The 23727-nt window shown below is 41.7% G+C and overlaps 1 protein-coding gene and 1 pseudogene across 1 annotated transcript in view; one reads left to right on the top strand and one right to left on the bottom strand.

The window, feature by feature from the left end:
- Nucleotides 1–23727, top strand: part of LOC110971902 (ATP-binding cassette sub-family C member 4-like) — a 31822-nt pseudogene that overhangs the window by 997 nt on the left and 7098 nt on the right.
- LOC110961692 (ATP-binding cassette sub-family C member 4-like) overlaps nt 13968–23727 on the bottom strand; it is an 82587-nt gene continuing 72827 nt past the window's right edge. The window contains exon 38 of the transcript XR_007939455.1: nt 13968–17044. The gene's annotated coding sequence lies outside the window, so the exon portion shown is untranslated. The remainder of the gene's footprint in view (nt 17045–23727) is intronic.

The raw sequence follows: 23727 nt of genomic DNA, 5'->3' as shown, positions 1-23727 counted from the left end.
GCATTTTTTTCTTTTAAAAAAAAAAAAAAAAAGCTTTGGATAACAGGGATGATACTGTAGCATATGACTGGGTGAGGCAGGCTATTGTGTATAAATAATTGGGGGAAACTAGTCCGGTGTCCTTGCTCATAAAATATCTTTCTAGAGCTGATGGACAGAGAAGCATGACAAAACATGAGATGTAAAATGAAGTCTATAGGCTGCTATGGCACAAAACCTTCTCCATGACACAGCGTAAACCTTTCGTAAAACATTTAACAACATTTCTCAAACACTGCGCTAGATGCACACACAAACCAAATATTTTACATCATGGCAAGGGTCAATATTTCAGGTTTTACTGTGCATCCATTAACTCATGAGGCCAACAAGTCTATGAAAACACCAAACTGATATTGTCAGTCCATTTCTCAATAGCTTGCAACCTCTGTGCTGTTTCACGAACGCAGCTTCTAATGAAAACCAGGTGAAAACATGCCACAAATATAGAGTTAAAATTTATAAAGAGGCTCAGAAAATATTACAAAAGCCAGAAGAAAATACTAACATTTGGTAGGACTATTTTCAATAGTGGATTATCCAAATTTTTAGCTCTGGTAAGTATTTCTGACAGAAGGACAGTATATGTGGAACTGAGTCAAAGTGAACTACAGTGTGTGTGTTCGTTAATGAAACAGGTCACCAGTTCAACAGTCTGATTCAATGATAGCTTTTTGGTCAACAATGCAGCTCTATGGCACACAGCATACAATATTCCAGGCTTGAATCTGCTGGTAGGAATCATTAATTGCTGGGGTTGGTCTTTGCATGGCTAACTGTGTTGGGTATTAAGAAGAAAAAACTGAAGAATCAGCCAGTCTTCTTCTTCTCCAGACATGTGCAGATCCAGTCAGGCATTAATTGCACAAACTGCCTACAAAATCAGTTCTCCGAGACTTTGTGCAAACTGGAAAACATTTCCGAAACATCTTAGTTTCATTGTGGTGCTCTACAGAATGCATTATATCGTATCCGGAAAAGAATTTGATGGCCTTGTTCCTTGTCAAGAGAGCGGATCAAAGTGATCGTTATCTATAACAGATTTCAACATTATACAAAACATCACAGCAGTTAATAGTGACCATGACAAGTGGAAAAACTGACTGCATTCAGGAGCATAATTTCATGCTCTTTGGCCACTGAAAATTAAAATTTTTCATAGAGAATAAACAGCAGACAATAAACCAACTCTGTTAGCTGTAAGTAGCCTCGACAACACACAAACTTTGAAGCTGTCCACAGCAGTGTTAAACAAAAGAACTGATAATCTGCCTTCTTCCTCTAACTTTCCCTCAGTTGTTTGCACTTGCAGGTTAGAGTGTTACATGGATTTAGTGGACCGGAATAGGAGCAAAGAGTCTGCTGATCAGGAAAGTAAGAAGTTATATGTCTAACATTTACTCATTACCTTGAAGCCTGTTTTTTCAGCTGTCATTCATATAAACATTCAGCAACTTGTTACTGGTGCTGTGCAGTTTTTTGCATGTTGGAAATGCTGATATGTTTTTACCAACGCCAAAGGAACTCCACCAGCAGCAAACTGATAGAACTGACAATAAAAATACAGATGTCCTTCAAGTCGACACTTAGGAACTCTCTGAACTAGAAATGGTTTTGGTTGTCGAAAGAAGAAGGATTGGAACTTGGTACATCTCAAGGAATTCGAATGGCTGGACATTTTGGAGAGTATAGGGTTAGGAGTTAATTTTTGGTCTTAGCATGAATTTTAGTCCATGACCAGTTCTTAGTTTCTTCTGATCCAGTTGGCGTCCCAGGACGGGTTTCTCTCTCCCCATTGACACTGCTAGTTTCTTTAAACTTTTAACCACCACCTCACCACGAGAAAAAGCCAAGTGGATCCTCCTTGATGATGTGCATTATTCATGTTTATCCTTCATATGTCTCATCCTTCATGTCCTGAGAAATATCAGAGTCGACCAAAGCTACATGAATCTGGTGGAGGCAGAAAAATTATAGTTAAGTGAGATCCCATAATGTGTCTCCAGACTTTGGGACACCTTATAATATAATTCTAAACAGGCTATAGACATTTTGTGTTTTTATCAGAATAGTCTGCAAAATAACGACTCATTGCCTTTACTGTCTTGCTGACTGCTAACTTTCTTCCCCAGTGGTCGATATCTGAGCCCGAGAGAAAAACCCGAATGACTGTCACAATTTGTCCGGTTTTTTGGTCTTGAGAGTTGGCGTCATGGGCATCATGGGCCGGAAAACAAGAAACATGTGCGTGCAATGCTTCTTACTGAAGCACTGGAAACAGCTCAGTCTCTTAGGCCACTACAAATCACTTAAATAACCTCTATGTCATAATTCGGAGGAGTGCAGATCGAGAGGCAAGAAGACATTTCCTCGTCTAAAGTTTGGAAACCCTGGTCTACACACCAGTACCTTTTTTTGGTAGCCAATAAGCCATCAAAACAATAAGAGAAGACAGATAAATATATGCTGATTACAATTCTGTCTAGAAAGCAATGGCAATGTCTCCAAATACATCATAAGGTCAAAAAATCTTATGAAAGTAACCAATATTGCAAATATGTTTCTGTTCGAGTCACTATGTTAATTTTAAAATGTTTTTTTTTTTCTTTATACAAAGTTATCTGATCATCATAGTTTGGAAAGGAGCTGGAAGTGACTTGGCAGTGTTTCCATCGATCAATGATCCGACACCAATCATCATTAGGTTGCCATCAATTGGTACAAACCACCCCATAATGTTTCTGGGTGTGTAAAAACGAATCTTCAAACCTGCCACAGATTCATACTTAGGAAATCTCATGTATGTGCTGATCTTACAGTAATATAACCTAACAAGTTCAGTAATTCATAGTGCGCCTTAATATTCTAATTAATCTGCTAAAGTAACTCCATGTTTAAACAATTTTATGAGAAATAAGGAGCCTGCAGTTCCCTAAGGGTCTTACAAAGGAATCTTTGGAAGGAAACTAGTCGAAATGTTGAATCCTCTAAAATGTTCCAAACACACGTGTGGAATGGAGTATAGGGAGTGTAGTGGACAGATGGCTGTAAAACTGAATAGTTCATTTCTACTGACAAAATCCGTTGTAAAAGTATCTATTTACCAATGATTAAGAGATACGGCAGCAGTTTTAAAATTGGCAGCTTGCTCCAAACTACTTTTATTTATGAGATATTGCAAGGCTGGATTTTTCACAATACTATGTTAGGTTTGATGTGATATCGTACAAACATATCAAAACAGAATAAAATAGGCCAATAAATGACTGTATTCTAAAGTCGTTATAATACGACATTTATGCTGGCAGGTAATGATACGAGAAGCCAGCTTGGAAGCCTGTAACACAACAACACGAGCACGCTTGAGAGCTTTATCAGGCTCAGCAAGTTGGAAACACGAAGTGATGGTCAAGAAAAATTCGGCCTCTCACCTAAGTGATCTAACTGAAAAAACCCTTACTTTTTTAAAGGTCTACGAACTATATTCTTATAAGCCAGATTAAATTCAAAACTGTATTTAATGTAGAAACAAACTAGCGTGTCACTCACGACATTGCTTCTCCCTTCTCGGACAGTAATCCAGTCAAAATTTTCCATCATCTGATTATTTTGACTGTGGTGGCCTGTGATCAGAGCAGCATCAAAGTTCCTTCAGATTCTCTTGAACAAGCGCTTGGCAACAGTGGAGAGAAATAACTCGATTCCACCAAGAAGGATAAAATCTGAGCAAAACAGACTCAGAGAGGGCATGTCATGTGCATCTTCTAACTGATAACACACCAATACTAAGTCAGCAATAACACAACTGAAACTGTTGACCACAAATTAACAAGTAGAATGCACTCAGTCTTCCTACAAGTAGCATTTTTGATTCTGTGGAGTGAGTCTTTCCAGCACCAACATTTCCTGAATTCATTTCTTAGGTGGACATGTAAGATAGATAGCTGATTTAAAGGGCTCCATAAACCTCTGCAGGTCTGTCCCAGTCCCTTCGATCTGTCCTCGCGAGCACTTCGAAATTCATCTCCTCCAGCGCGGCTTGTACCCAGTGTGAACAATCGTCTCGAATCTCCAAGATCATGAAGAGCTCCTACCTGCGAGGTCTCAACATGGCCTCCTTTTTCTTGCCAGCAAGATCATCGTCTTTGTCACCTTCACCCTCTACGTCCTTCTGGGACACAAAGATCTCAGCCAGCAGTGTGTTTGTGACGGTGTCGTTGTACACCTCTGTACGACTCACCGTCACACTCTTCTTCCCCAGTGCCATCGAGAAGCTGTTTGAGTGCCGCGTCAGCATCCGAAGGATTCAGGTAGGACCAGTTTTCCTCCCTAAAAATACAAATTCACCTCATTCATTTATAAAAAGGTCTCCTGAATGATGTCTGTGTAGGTTTTCATTCATCCAGGTCATGGTTATCCAAAGTAGTTTAAATCAATCCACTGGACTTTAAGAAAGTCCTTGAAGACGTTTCACCTCTCATCCAAGAGGCTTCTTCAGTTCTGGTGGTGTTGGTGTTAGCCTCGCTAACCCACCAGGGTGGGTCTAGTTACCCTCCGTAAGCCTCGAGGCTGAATTCTCCTAAAACTGGCCGGACCAATCACCATGAAGTGTAGAGTCAGAACGCGGGCGTAACTAATTGACGACAGAGGCGCAACTATTCTGACAGTAACAACCGGAAACAACTAGCCTAGCCGCGCTAGACAACCCACGGCAACGCATTTAATTCTCTGCAGGGTCTACAACAAACACGACAACAGTCGTTGAGCTCCATTAGCACCGACTCTGAATAATCTTTCTTTAACATGTCTGTAATATACTTGAGCTTCACCCATTGACTGTATAAATAAGGCTTCACCGAACTACCGATCCTCTGATTTCCGGCGCTCTTGGAACCACGTCAGCCTATTCGTTGCGCTGATTGGTTGTATACCTACCCAATTACTGCAGAGTGATTTGATAGACAACCTTTAGCCGCCTCCCTCCCTGTGGAAAGTTCCTAGACCTTGTGTCTTCAGACCTGGGTCTAGCGCGGCTAGGCTAGGTTGGTTGTTGTCTCAGCTTTTAAACCTCTGTGAGGTGTGTCCAGGGCTGTTATTCCAACGACCGATACTAAAACTCGTCAGACTACCCAACGATGGTCATTGTGAGTATCGGTGGGGGTCGTTGAAATGCACAGATGTCACTGAACCCTCGTGTGCTAATGGTGGTCATTAGCATGAGTCTGCTGAGTCGTTCTTTGGGGAGTTTGAAAGGACCTGATTGTAAATTGGTGAAAGATGATGTGGCAGACCACCCCCCTGTTCAGAGATGGTATTAATCTGCAGTGTATAAAAGTGCCTCTGCAGTGTTCCCTGAATGAAATTATGCTTGCCTTTGGTCAGTGTGAAGCTGCGTGCAGATCAGCGCATGCTTGTCTGGAGGTTTTAGGTTACTGTTCTTACTTTAGTGTAATCTGAAGTCTGGATGAAACGACTTGTATAAAAGCACATAAAAGCTAACAGCGACTACACCCAGTGACACTGCTGACGTCTCGACTTCTTTATCAGCCTGAGCACTGCTGATCTTGCGTGGACTTATCACGAAGGTCCGGCTCTGTAAAGCAATCTCTGTTTTTATGTCTTCATGCCGATTTAAAGCAAAACAATTCAGTTTTCTTTATATTCCCAACATGTGATCTCAATGCACTTCACATAAGATCACCACCTTATGAATTTTAAATACAGAACCCAACAGATCCAAAGTTACGAGGAATAACCTCTGACACACCAAGAGCAGACTGAGGGAGGGCGACTGTCTGCTTTGACCGGTTGGAACAGGCAGCTATGAAACAAAAATGATTTACGGGACTGCCACAGCAAGGCTTCCTCTATAAACACACCGGGATAACTTCCATGTGCTTGTTACATAGCACCTGTAATGTTTTTACTGCTGTATGACTGGCTGGGTTTTTGGATAACCTTTAAACTCGGCAGTGACATTGTGTTTTTTCCCCACTGATAAGGAGTTCTTGCTGCTGGATGAGATCACTAAAAGCAGCTCTGATCTGCCAAAGGATGAGAAGGATGCAGCCGTGGAGGTCAAGGATCTGACGTGCTACTGGGATAAGGTCAGATGCTCTGCACCAACTGGGATTTAGGAAAGTTCCAAGCTGGATGACTTGCAGTTTTCCCCTTTGCACATGCATTGTTCGCTGGAGGGGTTAAAGCTCCATGTAAAACTTTAACAGAACGGCTCGCGCTATAACAAGTTACACAAGCAATCAGTAGACGTGAGAAAAGTGCTGATGTCATGGTGACTGTCGAATGAGTGAAGTCCACAATGATCCATCCTGTATTTGATGAGGAGTTTCAGACTGGTGGACATTAAATGAACAGCAGTCCCATCCCTACGGCGATAAAGAAATGCTTGGACTGTGTAAAGCAGGGGCGTCAAACTCATCCTAGTTCTGGTTCCACATTCAATTTGATTCCAAGGACCGAAGCAATAAAATCACAGCATAAAAACCTCTAAATAGTTCTGACGGTTCCTTTGTTTTAGTGCTCAAAAACTTACATTTAATGAACTCTTTTTTTTTTTTTTACAAAATATTATGAACAACCTGAAAGTTATCCTTCAAATAAGTGAAATTTCAACAATATTATGCCTCAATTTATCATTTACACTAATTCCAGATCAGAGTGTCTACAAAGGAACACATTTAGTCACAGACATCTGGAACTGAGTGCCGTAATATTTTACCTTAAGATCACAAAAAGTCAGACAAAAAGCAACGAAAAACACAAAATATGACAAAATGAGACCCAAAATGATGAAAACGATACATAAATCAACAAAAAATGAGACCGACACAAAACAAAACAAAATCTGACCAAAAAACAAAAAAACGAAGAAAGACAAAAAAAAAAAGACAACATGAGACAAATGACAAAAGTCAGACACAAAATGAGCAATCTAGTATTTTACTTTCTGATCCAAACAACTTGTCATGGTCTAGAAATGATTTTAAATTTATAGTTTTACTAATTTACAATCTGCAGTTAATGTCTTCTCTGTAGTTTTTACCCTCTGAGGGCCGGATTGGACCCTCTGGAGGACCACTTTTGGACCACGGGCCTCATGTTGGACACCCCTTGTTCATGTTTGAGTCTTGATGACCTTTGTGGATAATTTCTGGGTTATTAATTTAATCTTTACATACGTTTCCTTCCATTTCAGAGCTTGGATGCCCCGTCTCTGCAGAACGTCTCCTTCTCTCTGAAGTCAAATCAGCTGGTGGCTGTAATTGGACCAGTGGGAGCTGGAAAGGTCAGAGATGTGCTAATTATTCATTTATTATGTGTAGATTTCCTCCTCATCATCAGCTCAGGTCACATGTCTCCCTCTGCCTGCTGGATTCTGCAGTCGTCCCTGCTGAGCTCCATCCTGGGAGAGCTTCCACCTGAGAAGGGGGTTCTGAAGGTGACAGGCCAGCTGACCTATGCAGCCCAGCAGCCCTGGGTTTTTCCAGGAAGCATCCGCAGCAACATCCTGTTTGGAAAAGAGCTGAACCCCCAGAAGTATGAAAGAACCATCAGGGCCTGCGCTCTGAAGAGGGTGAGATTACTTCAGATTTTTCATTTTCAAGTACACATTACAGTTTAGACGGATGCAGGACTGAGTCATGGAGTTGATTGAGAGTTTAAACTTTATGATAAAGGGTTGGGTAAATACAGAAAAAGCTCAAAGACAGGAGGCTGCACATGCAGGGAGTTGGTGCAGACTCTGTTCAGACTCTCTGAAGTACCTGGATGTACTGAAATGACCGTTATGGATGTTTGGCTCATAAAGATGAACAATAACTGCCTCTGTTACCTCTAGCTTATGAGTGACATCATATTAGGATTTAGAAATGCTTCTGTCACCATTGCTCAAAAAACTTGCCCGTTAAACTTCAGTGTACCGCCGGTGGTACACCTACTAATTTGCAGAGGAATTTAAAGAATGTCTGAAGGCCGCAAACGCGATTATACAAACACTATACGCCGATGGAAAGCTTAGATTGTCATGAATCCGCCGGTATAAACCACTTTCAGATGTGATTACCACAGCGGGTGAGAAAAACACATTTGTCCGACAAACAACGAATATTCATCCATCCGTTCTCTATACACGGCTTCAACGCACACAGAGCGACTCACATTTCCGGGTTCATTATTACACACAGATGAAAATATTCCACAAAAAACGGCCATAATCCAACCTTTTACATCCAGACGAAACAAGCCAGTAAAATATTTTGTCCAAAACATGTCCTGAAGTCGTATAAAATCCACGAATCGGTCGTTTTCAAGGAAATGCACCTCGTGATGCACGTCCAATATTCCCCGTATTTCTCGTCTTTTTTTTTTATTTACAAATAGAATATTAGTGATTTTTTTGTACTGAAAATGGCTGGAATTGACTGCAGCTTAAAGGGTTAAGAGTCTTAAACATTTCTGACAGTTGATTCGTCAAAAGTTTGGACACACTTTCTCACTTCATGGTCTTTGTTTGTTTTCATTAATGTTTACGTTGTAGATTCTCTCTGAAGGCGTCAAAACTATGAATGAACACATCTGGAATTATGTAGGAAAGAAAGGAGTCCAAACATCTTTTCTGTTTTAGGTTCTTTCAAACAGCCACCTGCTGCTTTGATTCCTGCTTTCCTCACTGTTGGCATTCTCTGGACGAGCTTCACAGTTCTGATGCCTTCAGTGAGAATCTCGAATGTAAAAAGTCGTGAAAATAAATAAAATCCTTCAGATAAGACGATGTGTTGAAGCTTCTGACTGCCAGTGTACTTACATGAGTCATTTTGTGGTTTGTGGCAAAGCCAAGTCCTTCTACTGTTGCCTCAGGATGTTTAGATTTATTTGCTGTCATGGAGGCCGTGTTAAATTGTATTATTAGTGGCATTTCATTTGGAGCCCAATGGCTTTGGAACAGTTGATGAGACAGGTGTGCTGTGGTTTCGACACACCAACCACGTATTAATGCTCTCTGATGTTCCTGAAATCACTTCACACAACTCAAAGCTCTTCTGTTAACGTGACGCTCCGGTTCAGAGAATGACACGGAAATGTTTTGAGCGAGTAAGAACACCGACACAACTTTTGTGGAGGCGTGACTGTGGGCTGGATGTTCCACAGCAGACTGTGCTAAACTTTAAATGCTATCTTGGTTGTCTTTTTTGCTTTTCTGAATGACTGAGAGCTCACTAAATGTCCGTCTTCTTCTGAAGAGACTCGTGTTATTTAAATCTTAATCTTTTCTTCATGTTTTATGGGTCATTTGTTGCTTACGTTGAGCTACGATTGCACTCATCTGTCAGGAGAAGTTCATGAAGCTGTGTTCAGTTAATGAGTCACTGGTCTGACTGTGAGGATTTATCCACATAATAAATCCACGTATTGATCTGCTGTTCTGGAACCAAGCTGTCCTAATGATCGGACTTGTTCTGTATTCTGGTGTGATGCAGACGCTCTCCTCATTCACTGTGTGTCTTATCTGTGTCCAATAATCCAGTCAGTGTTCATCCATGCGGTTACACAGTTTACTGATGCTGCAGTGTGCTCTGAGCAGCTCACTTATTGTCCGTTTGCTTTCAGCAGGACAATAATTGCTGAGTCATTGTAAGTCTAAGTCTGTTGGGAGGATTCAGTTTGAAGAAAGGCTGCTTTTCTTTCTCCGTGTCCCGTCTACAGCCGACATGGACGTCCTGCTGTGAGGCGTAGACACAAATACAGAAATTAATATCCGGATACCGCCGTAGCAAACGAATATTTGGATATTCGGGTCCAGCCCTAGAAAAACAGCTGTGAAGTTGACTCTTTTGGAGGTCATACCTGTGTGGGTTGTGCAGTAATAATGCTCTGATGTCCGCCTTTGCAGGACCTGCAGCTGCTCCCTGATGGAGACCAGACGCTGATCGGGGACAGAGGAGCCACGCTGAGTGGAGGACAGAAAGCTCGAGTCAACCTGGCGAGGTACGAGGACGAGAGTAAAGAAGCCTGATGAGTTTTACTGTATGAAGAGATAAACGTTCCACCTGTAGTTACAGTCATTAAAGGAGGATGTCATTAGAGATTGGACAGCGTTAAGAAGGACTCCTTTCAGTGAAAATGCCCTGTGGTCTCTGCTTCTTTCCTGTCTCTATGAAAGGCATAGAAACGTTTCCAAAGTCTCTAAGTATTAAACTCTTTCTTGTACTCTTAAAGCTGTCATGTTTAGAGCATCTTACCTGCTGAAGGTAAAGAGCTTTGCTGCTGTTCTTTCCCTGATCGGACCCTTCCTGGACTGAATGCTTTGAAATCCAGTGCTGCATGGGGTTTAAAGAGCACTACACCAGTTTAGCACTGAGTGTCTCTAACACTGTGGGACTCATGAGGAACTTTAAAAAAAAAAGCTAAAAATGTGTCCTTTAGGCGCCTCTGAAGCTCAACAGGTTGAACAGGACCGTAAATAAGGGCTGTTGGTGACGGTCATGGGTTCAAGTCCAACCCACGGCCGTTTAATTAAATTCAGTTTTATTTATATAGCATCAATTACAGTCAAATTGTCTCAAGATGATTTACAGAACCCGTATGCCTGACCCCCAGAGCAGCCCAAAGGCGACAGTGGCAAGAAAACAGCCTTTAACAGGGAAGAGAAACTGCACGTTTACTGCACGCCTTCCCCCCCGCTCTCCTCCACGTGTTTCCTGTCTGTTTCTCCACTGTGGACTGTAATAAAGGCAAAAATATAACTTGGAAAAAAAAAAGCCTTTATTTCTATCCTGCATATTTTTCATCCTGAATTATCTTGAATTCTTATTTTTTTGAATATTTCCGCACTTAAACGTTTCAGAGCATCAAACAAATTTAAATCTCAGACAAAGACCGCCAAATTAAACACAAAATGCAGTTTTTAAATGATGGTTTCATGTTTTAAGGGTAGAAAGCTATCCACATTGTTAAATCCTGAATTACTTGTGGCTAATCACGTTTTTTAAAAAGCGAGTCCAATTTCACTGAACACACCCAGCAATGATTACCTCCAGACCTGTTCACCCAAGAAATCATTTAAATAGAAGCTGTCTGACTGAATGAAGGAAAGATCTCAGAAAGCTGCAACGAAATGCTGCAGTTCAGTTAAATGTTCATAAATTTCCAAAGAAATTCAGGAACGTTTTCCATCTGTCAGTGTGGTAGAGGGTAACAGAGCCATTTGTAAAGCTTTAGAGAACAAGGCTGCTGTACTTAAATATATTTACCACAGACTGACTGGAAGATTTAAGTTGATTTGAAGCTCCATGTAGCGACGTGTTCCACTGAAACCAGTTGATCAGGCGTTACTTTTTCCTCCCTGAAGGACAACTCCTACAGAGATGTGAACTATCAGACAAAGTTTTACCAGAAGAGGAACCACATCAGTGATGTTGGAGTGATATTCATGTTTATGACTGAGAATGTAAAAAACTTTTGAAGACAACAGAAAGGGCTAACGCTGCTTTTTGTTTTGTCATGAAAAGAACACCAGAAGGAGAGCATGTCTTCTTTCATGGAGCTTTAAATCTTGTATTGTTTAAAACAGAAAACGACTATAAGTGCTGTAAGGGACTGACTCGGCATGCTCAGAGGCATCCCTTTTACCCCGAGAAAGTTTGCTTGCTTGAGTGACCATATTCTGTTTCTCTGAAAAGAGGACACACTTCCAGCTCGTGCACGAAAAATTTTCCTTCTTTTTCCTTCTCTTATTAGCTACAGAGACATAAGTCCCAGCTTTGCAGACTGTACATTCTGCCTCCCATTTGACACGACCCGGACGAAAACAGGGGTACTTTTTTCGCATTTCATCAGTGAAATGACATTTGCGTTTCGGTATTTTCTTTCGGTTCAAGTGTTCTCTCGCAGTGTGCCTACCGGCCTGTCAGCCTGCGAGGAGTGAGTGAGCGTGGAGCGCCTCTGTACTGCTTTGTGAATGATTAATACACGTTCCGGGGTTTGGCTCAAACTCCGCCTCTCGGAGCGTGTTTCCAAAGGAACCATTCAACGTGAATGATAAATACACTGGTCTGTGACGCGCTCAAGCTAGGCAAGATCAAAAACCCGGACATTTGAAGGACTTTATAAACGCCGGCCGGACAGGCCGGACAGCGTCTCAAAAGAGGACATGTCCGGGCAAAAGAGGACGTATGGTCACCCTATGAGTGTGGTCTTCTCTCTTTTGCTCTGCAGTCATCTGCAGCAGGACGGCCAGGACCCTGGGAACCTTTCTTACCTTTCCTCAGCATTGTAAATTTACTTGTTAGTTCCCTAAAATAAAGAGAAAAAGTACTTTAGAGTTTAGGTTTATAAAGATTCATAACTGTAGATGCTTAGTTAGACCTACTTATCTAATTATCTTATCTGTAAAATATACCAACAAGACACATATCGCCAGCTGATCTGAAAGAAATGCTTTGTAATTTTGCTAAAAACTGCCTGTAGAATCACAAAAATCTGTTACAAAAAAAAATCCCATCTGTTCCTGGTTAAAGATATGTCTATACATGTGCTACCATCATGTAACATTTATAAATAGGTATTACCAGTTAAAGCTTTAGGAGTCTTGCTTTAAAACTGAAGGAGTAGGAATTATTTTTTGCAGCATCATATAATTATTTCACACGTGTTAAATTTAAGGGGTATGGGTAGAGAAACATGACTATTTCTTAGATATTGCTTATTCTAAGGTACCCTAGGATTGCATGGGACCAACTGATTATTATGGTATGCAATTTATGAATACATCTTTTATAGCACCACCACCATAGTAAAATGAAAAATAAATCTTACCTAAAACATAAAATATTGCCAACGAATTGTCACTCAACTTTTGGTCAAGTAATCATGAAGGATGAAGTCTCTGCTGCCTGAAGAGCTTGAAATTCAAGTTGTAACAGAAGAATACAACGTATAAATTGGGGAAAAAAGCTTGGTTTATATCCCAGAACATGTATTCACCTTCTTGCTTGAAGAAATCACACACTGAAAGAAAAATTGTCACCGAAAAGCACCGATTTCAGGAGTATTTTTAGTGTTTAACACACAAAAAAACAACGACTTGCTCTATACTTAGCCACTTTTTGGTCCTAAAATCTGAAAGAGCAGGTAGTTTCACCCCTGAATACAACCCAAAACATTAAGAAAGACCATTTTTTCATTAGGAAATAATTTGTCACAAAGTGGTGACTCAGACTTTGAACCTTGTCTTAAACGGTTGTGGTGATCAGATGCTGCAGTACAATTATATTCTGACATCTTTTAGTCAAATTATTGATGGACATGAATCACTTACCATCCCTAGTTTGCGTGTTATTGCTGCCAGTAGATGTCTAAAAGGTGATGATGTTGTTTCAGGGCCGTGTATCAGGATGCAGACGTCTACCTGCTGGACGACCCTCTGAGTGCCGTCGACGCCGAGGTTGGAAGACACCTCTTTGAACAGTGAGTGATTTCAGAGCTCCACAAACTCTCCGTCTGCCTCGTTGTGATCCGTACAGTCGGTCAAACCCCAGTGTTTCTGTTCCCCTCAAACATCTCAACCAGAGGGTCCACGCCGGCCCGCAGAGTAAAAATTACAGAGGAGATATCAGGAGAAAACTGTCAATTTGTGAAACTTCAAATTTAAAATCGTTTCTAGACCACGACGAGTTTTGATCATAAAGTAAAATACCAGATTGTTCATTGTTGTTTTGTCGTTTCATGTCTCGTTTTTGTCGTATTTTGTCTTGTTTTTGTTGTTTTTCATCTTTTTGTCTCGTTTGTGTTGTTCGTCTGTTTTTTTTTTGGTTTGGTTTTCACTTTTGTCATTTTTTGTCTTACTTTTCTCGTTTGTCCATTTTTTTGTTGCTTTCTAACTTTTTGTCTCTCGTTTTGTTTCATGTCGTTTCTCTTTTTTTTGTCATTTTGTTTCTCGCTTTTGTCATTTTTTGCATAATTTTTGTAATATTTTGTGTTGTTTTTGTTGTTTTTTGTCTTTTTTTGCCTGACTTTTGTTGTTTGACCCTCCAGTAAATCCTCTGTGGTTCAGCTCCAGGTGACTAAATGTTGTGTTCCTTTGTAGACACTCTGTGATCTGGAAGTTGTAATGAGGAAATGATAAAGTGAGGATGAATGTTGATGAAACTGAACTTTGTTTCTTAAGAAACTTCAGGTTGTTCCTGATGTTTTATAAAAAGATCATTCCTTAAATATGATGTAATGATCACAGTTGGAGTCACTAGTTTTCAGTTCTTTTGTTCAGACAAATCAAGATTAGATAGATGTTGATTACTGTGCTTGCTTGACAGTTTCGGCGAACACTCTGGCCTTCCTCAGAAGCGTCAGCCAGCAGATTTTTGACAGCAGGATTTTGCAGCAGTAGAGTTGCCAGACCCCCCGGTCCAACCACGCTCACTCCATAACGGCATGCTGTGGTGAACCCGACAGACACGACAGGAATGCCGCATCCTCCGCCTTCCTGTTTCTTCTGGAGGATCATGTCCCAGCTGTGGGAGAGCATGAAGCCTGCCTCGTCCCCGTTCACGGTTCTGTCCACGGATCTGGTGACTCTGCTGTGCGTGCTGCAAATGCCGGCTGTCAAAAATCTTCCGGCTGAGGCTTCTGAGGAAGGCCAGAGTGTTCGCCGGAACTGTCATGCAAGGTAATCAACATCTATCTAATCTTTATTTGTCTGAACAAAAGAACTCAAAACCTTTTTGAGACGGTTCCAGTAAAACCAGGGTGGAGAGGTGTCCTGGTGTTACTGGACATGATGTAAGCTTTGAACTCTGTGTTCCGCTTTATGCTGGTCTCCTACATTTATCCAGCCTGAGCGATGGATCTCAGCGGTGCCTTATTTAATAGTGTTGTTGTTGCATTGTCATTCGCTCATCTCACGTGAGAACAAAGATCAGAGAATGTTTCCATGAGTTGAACTAAGGCAGGAAGAGGTGCGGTGCTGCCAGTGTCAGGAAGACCGTTGAACTCGGCCCCGGTCTTCCTCTGGAATAACCCAGCAGCTCTGAGCGTTACATAACAGCTCCGACAGGGAAGACGGAGGCGTGGAATGTTTGCTGGTCTTTATCTCAGTTTATTCTCTCATTCTACGATAAGTTTCCGCTCCGTTTGTGTTTAGATGTGCAGACTAAAGCCGATAACATCTCGGCTTGTTCTGTTTCAGGTGCATCTGTGGCCTCCTGAAGGACAAACCTCGTATCTTGGTCACCCACCAGCTGCAGTACCTGAAGGCAGCAGACCAGATTGTTGTCCTCAAGGAGGTCAGAAATCTTTGTGTCCAACCTTCAGCTTCACTTTAACAAGGAAGAAGTTTTGGTTAGCTTAGCGTTTGTGCTGACTTCTGATCGCACCAGTCCTCTTTTTGCTCAGTTTTGTCAGACGTTTGTCAGACGGAGAGGAAGATGGAGCTTTACCAGGATGTGAAGCAGAAATTTAAACAGCCAATCAGAGCGTTCGACACGAGAAGAGTCGATTGATAGTTTTCTAGTTTTTTACGAAAAGATAATGAAAGAGCAGATTCGTTAGTTTGTTAGTAAAGATGTAGCTTTACAGTGGTCCCTGGTTTACCACAGCGTTTAAACCATCTATAAAAGACACTTATTGAACTGTACAATTTTTTTTTAAAAAGGAATATATTTTCTAATTTTCCAATTAAGCCAAAATCAAAGGAGCAACCTTACTGTATTATTTAGATGTATTTTAAAGCTTTACAATCCCTCCCCACACTCTTAGAAACACTTCCTAGCTCTTAAACGTTTGTAATTTTAACAACATATAGAGTTTTTTTAAGGGTAATATAATAACAATGATAATAGTAAATGTATTTATAAAGTGCTCTCAGTCAGCGTGCTGTACATAGAGATAAAAACAATAAAAAGGACATCAGTAAAACAGTGGAAGACTCCTTTAACAGTAAACCAGTGGGTCTTCAGCTTTGTTTTAACCCTCCTGTTGTCCTCATCTACGGCCGCCAAAAATATTGTTTCCTTGTCTGGAAAAAATCCAAAAATTCAACCAAAAAAATCCCCAAATTTCTGAAAATTTGCAAAATGTTCAGGAAAAAAATCCCAAAGATTTTTCCTTTTAAAAAAATCACCGTAATTTGGCAAGAAAATTCTTGTAAATATTTTCAAAAAATGAGTAAAAATCTTCCAAAAAAAAAATCTTAAAAATATCAAAATTGATTCCATAAATATCAATAAGGCTTCAGATATTTTCTTTAAGAACATTCACATAAAAATCAACCAAAATCCAGAGAATTTATCTGGATTTTGGTTCATTTTTATGTGAATGTTCATAAGAAACATTTTTAACATTTCTTTTTTTTTCCACCAAAAATGTTCAAAGAATGTTTCAAATGTGGACATCAGAAGTTTCACTGTTAAAATACTTTTTTTCTACATTTTCAAACTTTAAACAGGTCAATTCTGACCCGCAGGACGACACGAGGGTTAAATCCGTTAACGGAAGATGCTTGTTTTCAGAATGTCGGTGCACAGACTGATTCTGTTTCTCTCTGCTTGAACAGTGAATGCATTTAATGTTGGTCTTGTTTTTTTGTTTTTTTTTGGCAGAGAGTTCAATCATGCTGCTGGTTCTGTTTCTAGATTAGTATAAATGCACCAAACACTAAATTAACATCCCTGCAGAATTCCATGTGGCCACCATAAACCCGTCACATGATGAGACGGCGTTCAGGTGTTGGCTGTGCTCTGTAAACCCTCAGCTGTGTTTTCCTGACGCTGTGTTTGTGTTTGTGTTTGTGTCAGGGTCACATGGTGGAAAAGGGAACGTACACGGAGCTGCAGCAGTCTGGGGTGGACTTCACCTCCCTGCTGAAGAAGGACGAGGAGGACGAGCAGCAGCAGCCGGCCCAGGACGTCCCAGCCAGGAGCAGAACCCTGTCCCAGAATTCTGTGCTCTCCCAGACCTCCTCCGTGGATGGAGACAGCTTACCGGTTGGTACCTTTAAAAAACATCCAGAATGAGCCCATCAGCTGCAGATATTGGACTCAGAGACGCGTTCAGAATTAAATTAGTGTCTCCCTGCTCACCACAAATGGGCCTAATGTCTGTTCAGAACCAGCTGATGAAGATAGAAGCTTAGTGTTTCCACAGACTCACATAAAACCTGAGCGTTTCAGAAAACCCTCAGTGATCAGACCCTGCACTCCTCCATCATTCGGTCAGAAATTATCCGTATACGAATCAGTGTGTTTTATGCATTTCTGTCATTTTGGTTCAGAATTATTGTTTGTATTTTATTTTTGACCACACAGAAATGATTTCATGTCTGAAATCTGTTTATTTTCCACTTTAGAACAGATTATGAACATTTTGATGATTGAAAAAGAAGAATAGCACAGAACAGAAACAGAAGATTGACATGTTTCCCCGCTTCCTGCAGCTGTTTCTGCTCCATCCCTCCGTGTTTGTGAACTTCATCACTTCTTGTAAGATATTAGCAGTGATATAGATGCTTGATAGCCTAGTGTCAAGTGGGGCCTAGTTATTTGAGATCCCAGGAGCAACCACCACCTAAATAAAAGCTTTAAGCAAACCAATGAAAAGTTAAAATGAGAAACTATATAAGTTAACCACATGATTATGCTTATGCTTGATGCAAGAATGATTTTAATAGGCTGATATATATTCTGGAAATGATGATTGCTATAGAAGAGAATGATTTAAAATAAGTTATTTGATCATGCTAAGAAAAATGATTTAAAGAAGTGATTCAGTGTAACTAAGTGAGTTTTGAATGGAAGTAATCTGTGCTGTTCTGAGCTGTATGCAGACAGGATGGGAAAAGCAGAAGTCTCCTCAGAAATGAGGAACTTGGAGTTTCCACAGGATGACAGGATGGGCTCAGGCCTACATTGTCATGACAACTGAAGTGTGTGTAACAAGTGGATGTGTTAACAGAAAAGATGGAAAGAATGATGTATGCGTGATAGGAAGAAGGTTGTGTCTTAAACCTATGAATTAATTACCTGGGCGTACCTATTAGTTAGAATTGTGTGTGAAAATGTGTATGTGCTGAGCTGAAGCCGAGCTAGGGTATAAAACCCAGAGACACAGACACTGAATTCGGAGTTCTCCCCTGGAGGGGGGAGATGCTGCTCGCCGGAGCTGCCGGGGAGCATCGCCAGAGTTCTGAAGAATCTTCACCGGACCCTTTTGCCCAAGAGACGTGAAGACAACGCAGGACTTAGGCTCCAGAGTTCGCTGAGAACATCGTTGGAGGCAAAGTCTTTTTCTGACTTTGTTCAACAAGCGAAGACCACACTCTGCTGAAAGGAGAGTCCTGAGAGGTCTACAGTTACCCTGCAGAGATGAAGAGAAGACAGCACCTACGACATCCAGAGAGGCACAGGAGGCAGCAGCAGAGGGCTGCTCCACTCCAGGGGCTGGAGGACCCAGTGACCCACCACAGCCTGATGAGACGGGGGCTTTCCACCACCACCATCCGACTGAGAAGACAGCTGAGACGCCCACACTTGTGTTCCAGCTGCTACTAAAGATAACTGCCAGACCAACGATTGGCTTTCGGGACCTCTCCACTCCCCCTGCCTAGGAAGAACACCCTCCGCCCACAAAGAAGACTTCGTACCGAGTCTACTGGTCGATCGAGTGGCTCTCCCAGATGCAGGTGAAGACCGGGCGTGGCAGCTAAGGCCTGGCTGTCCGCTCTCTCTCCTAAATTTACTAATTAGAGAAGATTCTTAGGTACGCTCAGCTTAGTTTAATTTAGTTAAGTTAGAAATAATCAGAAATAATTAAATTGTTTAATCATGAATAATGCTGTGCCCCTGCTAATAATTGCTTAATAAAACGCTATATTGCATTTAAAGAGAAGTCTAATGAAAAGATTATGATTCACCTATTCTGCATAGTGGTAAAAAGTTAAGTTGATTGTGTGCATTAAATCTAATGGTTCTTAAAGGTTACTTTAATCCAACTAGTTATTTAAACATTACCCCTGGGGTTAGTTATCCAAACCTCTAAAACGAACCTAGGAATATCAACAAGTGCCACAGTTTTAAGAGGAAAGCTGTCGTTAACAAACGTGTTCAATAAATCAATTCTACTACTTAGGAGGGCTGCTTAGTAAGAGAGTATTTATTGGAGTAAGAGGGGTAAGATGTTTGGAAGAAGACAGTTAGGACCTAGGCGAGTATTCCTCGACACCAGCTTAATTATTCTGCTGAAACCTGTTAGGTGGAATACTAATAGGCAGATAGAATCTAACCCTTTAAACGGAGAGCTGGTCCTGATTTAACCTGAGGCAAGGGTTAAAGAAGGCTATACTGAACGACACTAGCCACGCTACACCCATGTTTCTGACGGCACAAGGGTCTAGGCACGCTCGACAGGGAGGGAGGCGGGCTAAAAGGTTGTCTATCAAATCACTCTGCAGCAATTGGGTAGGTATACAACCAATCAGCGCAACGAATAGGCTCCTAGAGCGCCGGAAATCAGAGGATACGGTAGTTCAGTGAAGCCTTATTTATACAGTCAATGGGTGAAGCTCAAGTATATTACAGACATGTTAACAGAAAGATTATTCAGAGTCGGTGCTAATGGAGCTCAACGACTGTTGTCGTTTTTGTTGTCGACCCTGGCAGAGAATTAAATTCGTTGCCGTGGGTTGTGTAGCGCGGCTAGGCTAGTTGTTTCCGGTTGTTTCTGTCAGAATCGTCGCACCTCTGTCGTCACTTAGTTACGCCCGCCTTCTGACTCTACACTTCATGGTGATTGGTCCGGCCAGTTTTAGGAGCATCCAACCTCGAGGCTTATGGAGGGTAACTAGACCCACCCTGGCAGAGAATTAAATTCGTTGCTGTGGGTTGTGTAGCGCGGCTAGGCTAGAAGCTTGAGGTAGTAACACAAATATTATGGTTTCTTTTAAGGCTTCTTAAAAAGTGAAATGGAATGATATCAGAAGCATGTTTTCTGAGGAATAGCTGGAAAATGAAATGATGAAAAGTTTTAATTACAAAGATATTGCAAGAAAATGACGTCACTGTAGAGGGTTAACCCGGTTTACCTTCAGGAAGTAAATGTTCTTATTCCTTCAGACTGACCTGCTTCTGGTCCCAGAGTAGTTTTCAGGCTCCACTTCACCTCAGGTTTAACATTGTCTTTTTTTTTTTGCACAAAATCCATCCCTGCTGTGTCAACAAGTCAGATCTACACCTTTGTAGTCTGAAATATCGACACAGCAAACTGCAGTAAATGTGTTTTTTTTAAGTGCACTCCAATTAAAATGTGTCTAATTAGAAATACCAGCTTCAGACTGTGGTCTCATGGTCAGTAATGATGCCAGCTTTGATTCTCTCTTTAAATGTGAGTTAAAACTAAAAGGCAGCAGACAGTCACAGCAGCTCATTAGACTGCTGTTTTATTGTATGGAGGCTGTGATGTCACGTTTGCCAGATGATCGAGAACCTGAGAGTGCTAATTATTACATTTTCTCACACTGATAAGTTAATTACAGGCTGGAGTCTTTTTGATATCAAGTTAAACTTTTATCGTTTGACCTGAAGCTGAGATAACGCGGTCAAAGCTCTGCAGCAGCAGGAACAGGCGGTGGTTCAGCTCTGTTTGTTCTGCTTTGTTCTCCTCAGAGCCCTGACTGCAGTGGCTTTGTTTGGTTCTTCTTTGATGTCTGACTCTCCATAAAATGCTCTGTGGCATGTCTCAGCGTATCTTTGCACATCTTTGTTCAGTTGCATCGGGCTTCACCGATCATCTGCTGCTGGGTTCAGTTTAGCCCACCACAGTGAGACGTACGACGGACGCTCTGCAGCGTGATCACAGCTCTTGTTCTCGTTTTCCTCGCAGGCGGAGACGGTGCAGACGTTGGCAGAGGAGAGTCGAGCTCAGGGAACCATTGGAGTGAAGCTGTACGTCAGATACCTGAGAGCTGGAGCCAGCATCCTGACTCTGCTGGTCGTCATTCTGATCAACCTGCTGGCTCAGGTACACAGAGAGGCCACTGGAGGGCGCTGGACTCTCTTAGTGAGAACGTGTAGAACAAATCAATGCATGTGATCAAATACAGAAAGCGTGCATTTATTTTGTAGGTAGCGTACATCATGCAGGACTGGTGGCTGGCCTACTGGTGAGCATGAAACCCACAATAACAGCATACTTCACAAACTGCACCGTGTTTTCCCCACTGGTTTACAGCCTCGTATCATTTTAGGGCTGATGAGCAGGAAAGGCTCGATGCTCTGAACTCCACCGTCACAAACGCCACCCTGGACAGAGATTTCTACCTGGGGATCTACGCAGGTGAATCGGTGAACGCCTGCTGTGTTTTTGCAGGGTTTGCTTCTTGACCTGTTGCTGACAGAATGTTCTGCTGTCCAGGTCTGACCGGAGCCACCATCATCTTTGGCTTCATGAGGAATCTGGTTCTGTTCAACGTGCTGGTGAGGTGTGCTCAGTCGCTGCACAACGGCATGTTCAAGACCATCCTCAGAACGCCCGTACGCTTCTTTGACATCAACCCCATCGGTGAGGCAGAGGCAGCAGAAGCCTTCATTAGTGTTCAGCTATCAGTCAGTGTTCATTTGAAGCTGGGAGGTTTGGATGTATTTCTCCTTTTGTTTGATCTCTTAATGCTGATTTTACTGATTATAAATTGTCAAAAAAAAATATGAGGGAACAATACAACCAAGAATTAAAAAGTTCTCCAAAGACCAGATGAGGTTCCATGTTGGATAAACTTACCCGTTTCAGGTCTGACAGTATTTTTTTCTGTTTTACTGCAGGAAGGATCTTAAACAGGTTTTCTAAGGACATCGGCCAGCTGGACTCCAACATGCCGTGGACTTTTGTGGACTTCATTCAGGTTAGAACCGGCCTCATTAAGTCTTCTCTGTAACCTCAGAAAGGGTGAACGGTGTCGGTCCTTTTCCTGACACTTAATCGTCATGAATTCCTGGTGGGAGTTTAACTGACTTTGACTTCTTCGTGTCCGTCTGAAGGCACAAAGTGAAACAAACGGAGAGGAATGAGGCTCACACGTTGAAGTAGATGTTTTTATCTGTGTTAGTGTAGATGTGAGAACAATCATTTCCTTTGTCATGATAAATACTCCAACTTTATCTGACAATTCATTTAAGGTCAGATAAACTTTATTATCTCCTGTGGGAGAATTTTTTTAGACGAGGCAAAAGCAAACCAGAACACATGCTCCTAAAACCAGAGAGAATGCACAGCATGTGATGAATGAGTAAAAATAAATGAATGAAATGATAAAATACTCCCATACATACGGCTACCTCTGTTTCAGCCTCAGGACTTAAATAACTGATGAGCCGACAAACTTTCCCACATCTGATGAGGAGAGCCTGAGACAGTCGCTTGGGTTTCTCTAGTCTGTGCATTTATTGCTCCAAAACTGTTTTAATCCAACATTCTCCAACATGACCGGCTTCTTGAGTGGTGGAAACTGTTTTAGAGCAGAACATCTGCCGGGACAAAGACTGGTTCCTGCTTAGAACTTGGTGTTCATTGGCTCCAGCAGTGGTGTGACCTGTTGCTGCCTCTCATTTTCCTCTTCTTTATGTTTGTCTCTGTTCAGGTGTTCCTTCAGGTTCTTGGGGTCATTGCTGTTGCAGCGTCGGTGATCCCGTGGATCCTCATCGCCGTGGTTCCTCTTCTCATCGTCTTCGTCTTCTTGCGTCGTTACTTCCTGCAGACCTCCAGAAACATCAAACGCCTCGAGTCCACCAGTGAGTTTCCCAGTTAATGACTTGCTCTGTTAGCTGCTTACACATCCACAGTTCTTTCTTGTCCATTTGAACTCCCACAAACCTGCCGGTGGGGTTAAAAGCTTTTACTTAAAAAACAAAATTAAATTTTTGGATTTTCAGCTAATCACGTGATTTTCAGTTTGTTGAAAAGGAAAACCAATTGTAAACCGAAATGAGCGTTTTTAATGAAAATCTCTTCATTGTACACGTCAATGTTTTGCTCTCATTGTAACTGAGAAGCCAGACTGACTTCACCGATCCAGTAATCCCACAGCAAGAGCGTTTGAACAAATCTGACAATAAATTACAGAAATAGATCTACACCCCCTGTCAAAAGTTTTAGGACAGGTTCTAGTTGATTTGAATGAGAAAGTGTCCTAAAACTTTTGACAAGGGGTGTACATGGTGTAAAGTCTGCATGTTTCAGGGAACTCCTGTGGGCCTTTCAAAAGGAGAAATGAACATGTTGGTTCTGGACTTTTAACAGTTCTGTACAGTGATTCATCAAGATGCTGCACCGAAGACATTTGTCAGTTCTCTCTACATCCAGCCATGTTTTTTGTCTGCTTCCAAAGCGGTGCAGGACTTTATTCTGCACTGAAAATGAACCCACAGTAGGACAGGAGCATGAAACCCAGAGAACTGTTGGGGGTTAAAGGACTTAGCGTGTTTCTAAGGCTGTATGAAACCCTGTCAGTCGTATCTTCTGATCATCTGTCTCCTCATCGGTCGTCCTGCAGCTCGGAGTCCCGTCTTCTCCCACCTGTCCTCGTCTCTTCAGGGCCTGTGGACGATCCGAGCCTTCGGGGCTGAGGAGAGATTCCAGAAAGCGTTTGACGCCCACCAGGATCTGCACTCAGGTTTTCTTCACTGTCTTTCT

This window comes from Acanthochromis polyacanthus, chromosome 22 (assembly GCF_021347895.1).
Source record: "Acanthochromis polyacanthus isolate Apoly-LR-REF ecotype Palm Island chromosome 22, KAUST_Apoly_ChrSc, whole genome shotgun sequence".
NCBI lineage: Eukaryota > Metazoa > Chordata > Actinopteri > Pomacentridae > Acanthochromis > Acanthochromis polyacanthus.
This window is presented reverse-complemented; position numbering and strand designations above follow the sequence as displayed.